We start from the raw sequence: 5,000 nt of genomic DNA, 5'->3' as shown, positions 1-5,000 counted from the left end.
CGTAATTCATTCTTATGACATTTTAAAGGTTTTTGTCATAACGTGTTGCTATTCCATAGGTTTTGCGTTCTGAATCACGTGTCAATGAACCGTGAAATTGTCCAAAAAAAAAAAATAAATAAATGAATTAAGAAATAATAAATTAGAGGGGCATTCAGTAGAGCGCAGACCTCCGCCGCGGCAGCGTATTTCTCGACCTTGACCCTTTGACCTTAACATGTATTAATTGGCGTGGATTTTCATACAATCAAATATAAACCAAGTTTGAAGTCTCTGTGATAACAATGTTCAAAACTTATGGCTGATTACGGGAACTGGAGATTTTGCTTGACCGTGACCTTGACCTTTGACCTTGAACTTTCAAAATTTAATCATTAACGGCTTTTTACATAACAGTTAATCCCTGCAAGTTTCATTACTCTACGATCAAAATTGTGGTCAGGAAGCTGTTCACAATCAAAGACACACAAACAGGGGGTAAAATATAACCTCCTTCCAATTTATTTGGCGGAGATAATAAATACTTTGGTATTTATTACGTCTATATAATCTTTATAAGTGAGGATACTTTTACGTGTGTATTGCCATGATCAGCAAAGGTGTACTATACTCATTTTTTTTAACGAGGCGCATTTGCACCGACTCGCAGCGGTGCCCTTTTAGCTCGGAAAAGTTTCCTGATATCTGATTGGTTAGAATGATCTTGTCCAACCAATCAGCGATTGGGAAACTTCTCCGAGCTAAAAGGAAGCCCCTGCGAGTCAGTGCAAATGCGCCTAATTAAAAAAAAATGACTATAGTCAGGGACACACATTGAAATAGAAACGGCTGCATTTGTTGTTGTATAATCAACATGACCTTATGATTAGAATGGCAATCGTCCAATTTTCTCCTAAACAACACGCAAGGAGTATATGGAACTGTGATGTCGTGTATTGCCGATTTCCCTAGATTAACATAGCAAGAGTGCATGGAACTGTGATATCGTGTAATCTCAGTTTCCCCTCTGTTGACACAGAATGTATGGAACTGTGATGTCGTATATTGAATAACATACACAGAGTGTTTGGAATTGTGATGTCGTGTATTGAATGACATGCACAGAGCGTTTGGAACTGTGATGTCGTGTATTCTCAGTTTCCCTCGATTGACACACCAAGAGAGTATGGAACTGTGATTTCGTGTACTGAATGACACATAAAGCGTTTGGTACTGTGATGTCGTACATGGCCAATTTCCCTCAATTAAACACACACGTATGCAACTGTGATGTCGTGTACTGAATAACTTTGAGCGTTTGGAACTGTGATGTCGTATATTGCAACTTTCCCTCCAATAACGCACCAGGAGTGTATGGAACTGTGATATCGTATGCAGCCCCAGGGAGAAGAGGCAACTGAACGCCCTTTACCCACCAAGTTTCGTAACTTTTTTTTTCTTTTTCCAAGAATTTAAGGTTAATCGGGGGTAGACGGTTAACACGCCACTTCCTCTAGACGAGACAATTTTTCTGCCTGCCTCGTCCTACGTTTGAAACTCAAATAGACCGCGCCCCTTTTAATGGTTTAAAGGCCGCTCATGAATGGCAGAGGCAAGGGACAGTGACATTGCCCTATCAAGCAGGACAATGCCCTAGAGACTGACCATGTGTATGCATATATAATATATATATATATGATCAGCGCCCAAGCCCCCTCTCTTCACTCAAGCTAGAACCGAGGACAACAGTGTCTCTGTAACAACGATGTCCAAACTTAAGGCTGATTACGTGAATTGTACATTTTGCTTGACCATGACCTTGACCTTTGACCTTCCAAAATTTAATTATTTCCAGCTCTTTACATAACAGTTAATCCCTGCAAGTTTCATTCCTCTACCCTTAAAATTATGGACAGGAAGCTGTTCACAAACAAACACACAAACAGGGGGTAAAACATAATAGTTAATACCTTCAAGTTACATTACATTACGATTAAAATTATGGCCAGGAAGCTGTTCACAAACAAACACACACACACACAAACAGAGGGTAAAACTTAACAGTTATCTCACCAAGTTTCATTATTCTACGATTAAAACTGTGGACAGGAAGCTGTTCACAAACAAACAAACACAAACAGAAGGTAAAACATAACAGGTAATCCCTGCAAGTTTCATTACTCTACGATTAAAATTATGGCCAGGAAGCTGTTCACAAACAAACACACAAACAGGGGGTAAAACATAACCTCCTTCCAACTTCGTTGGCGGAAGATAAAGCAAAGAAAAATCCAACATATAAAATAGCAATAATTTAGTTAGTAATTTTTCCCGTATTTTATTGGTTGAAATAATTTTCCCATGGGAATCGTCAGAACATTTTTCCTTCGTTTTTATTCCCAAGGTTAATCGTTTTTCATTGGTTGGAACCCTCTTTGTTATAACTCTTTGTTATAGCCTTCTTTGTTATAAGTTTGTTATAACCCTCTTTGTTATAAGTTTGTTGTAACCCTCTTTATTTGTTTGTTATAACACTCTTTCTTATAAATCTTTGTTATAGCCTTCTTTGTTATAAGTTTGTTATAACCCTCTTTGTTATAAGTTTGTTATAACCCTCTTTGTTATAAGTTTGTTGTAACCCTTTGTTGTAAGTTTATTATAACCCTGTTTGTTATTAGTTTGCTATAACCCTCTTTGTTATAACCGTCTTTGCTGTAACCGTATTTTCTATAACCCTCCTTGCTATAACCTTTGCAATAACCGTCTTTGCTATAACGTTTGTTATAACCCTATTTTTTATAACCATCTTTTCTATAACCTTTGCAATAACTGTCTCTGCTATAACCTTTGTTATAACACTCTTTGTAATAACCATCTTTGTTATAACCTTGTTTGTTATAATCCTTTTTGTAATAACCTTCAATTAAATCTTTGCTATAACCTTCTTTGTTATAGCCTTTTTTGTTATAACCATTTTTGTTATATATATATATATATATATATATATATATATATAAATATATATACATACGTATATACATACATATATATACTGTATATATATAAATATATATATATATATATACATACGTATATACATACATATATATATTGTATATATATAAATATATATATATATATATATATATATATATATATATATATATATATATATATATATGTGTGTGTGTGTGTATATATATATATATATATATATATATATATATATAAATATATATATACTGTATATATATACATACATATATGTATATATATATAAATATATATATATACATATATATATATATATATATACATATATATATAACCAGACACTTACTCTTTATCATACAAGGAAGATACTCATTAACTAAAAAAACTATCCTACAGAACGAAACAACACTAAACAATAAAACACTATCCCCAAAATAAACGCTACTTAACCAGACAAATACTGACACCGTCGAATAAAAAAAAGACTGTTCATTCAAGTAATACTGCTTCATCACGACCTTCCGTGGCCCGCCCTCCCATTCTAAAACCGGGTTACATTGGAGAGATTGTCGCCTGAACTTAAATGAAGTGATCAATATTCTATTTGGCTCCTCTTTGAGTTTCACTCATTTGGGAGCTGGTGATGTTATGTTAGTGAGGTTATTTGAATGTTGGTATAGAATGAAATTATCTGTTTGTGTTGTTATTATTATTATTATTACTATCTAAGCTACAATACTGGTTGGAAAATATTAGTTTTATTATTATTATCATTATTCTTCTTCTTCTTATTATTACTGGTTAAGCTATAACCCTAGTTGGAAAAGCAGGATCCTAAAAGCCCAAGAGCTCCAACAGGGACAAATAGTCCAGTGAGGAAAGGAAATTAGGTAATAAATAATCTATATGAAAAGTAATAAGCAATTATAGTAAAATAAAGAATACATATATGTATATATATATAGTATATATAATACATATACATACATACATATATATATATATATATATAATAATTACTAGGTAAGCTACAACCATAGTTGGAAAAGTAGGATGCTACAAACCCAAGGGCTCCAACAGGGGAAAATGTATTTTTTCTTTCCGGTCACTCTGAGCGGCATTGCCAGACGTATGACTATTCGCTCTCTCCCCGTCCCTCGGGTAGGTAGGAGTAGTCATACCCTGGTGAGAGGGGGTACCCCGAGAGGAAAGGGGGAGGGGGTGGGAAGAGTTGAATGTGTGTGTTCATATCTAAGTATTATCTAAACCATATTTTTTTACGGGACGTGTACACTAGTATGTTTATATTAGTTTATCTGCCTCATTGTTTTTATGATAATTTTGTTCAAAAGTTTTTTTTTGATGAGGAGGCTTTTAAAAGTTTGTTCTCAACGTTTATAATAAGTAAAATATCTAAAATGTACGTTATAACTATTCACAAATGTACATTATAAGCAATCATAAACGGTAAGTTTGTAGCTTGGCTAATAATAATAATAATAATAATAATAATAATAATAATAATAAATTTATTTCATTTTCTCACTGGGCTATTTTTCCTTTTTGGACCCCTTGTGCTTATAGCATCCTGCTTTTTCACAATTAGGGTTGTAGCTTGGCTAATAATAATAATAATAATAATAATAATGATAATAATAAATTTATTTCATTTCCTCACTGGGCTATTTTTTCCTTTTTGGACCCCTTGTGCTTATAGCATCCTTCTTTTTCACAATTAGGGTTGTAGCTTGGCTAATAATAATAATAATAATAATAATAATAATAATAATAAATTTATTTCATTTTCTCACTGGGCTATTTTTCCTTTTTGGACCCCTTGTGCTTATAGCATCCTGCTTTTTCACAATTAGGGTTGTAGCTTGGCTAATAATAATAATAATAATAATAATAATAATAAATTTAATTCATTTTCTCATTGGGCTATTTTTCCTTTTTGGACCCCTTGTGCTTATAGCATCCTGCATTTTCACAATTAGGGTTGTAGCTTGGCTAATAATAATAATAAT

At 33.1% G+C, this 5,000-nt stretch overlaps 1 protein-coding gene across 1 annotated transcript in view; it reads right to left on the bottom strand.

Moving 5' to 3' along the window:
- LOC137656758 (uncharacterized) overlaps positions 1–5,000 on the bottom strand; it is an 83,808-nt gene that overhangs the window by 76,936 nt on the left and 1,872 nt on the right.

The sequence above is a fragment of the Palaemon carinicauda genome, chromosome 17, assembly GCF_036898095.1.
Source record: "Palaemon carinicauda isolate YSFRI2023 chromosome 17, ASM3689809v2, whole genome shotgun sequence".
NCBI lineage: Eukaryota > Metazoa > Arthropoda > Malacostraca > Decapoda > Palaemonidae > Palaemon > Palaemon carinicauda.
The sequence above is the reverse complement of the archived record's forward strand: the minus strand, read 5'-3'. Positions and strand labels throughout refer to the sequence as shown.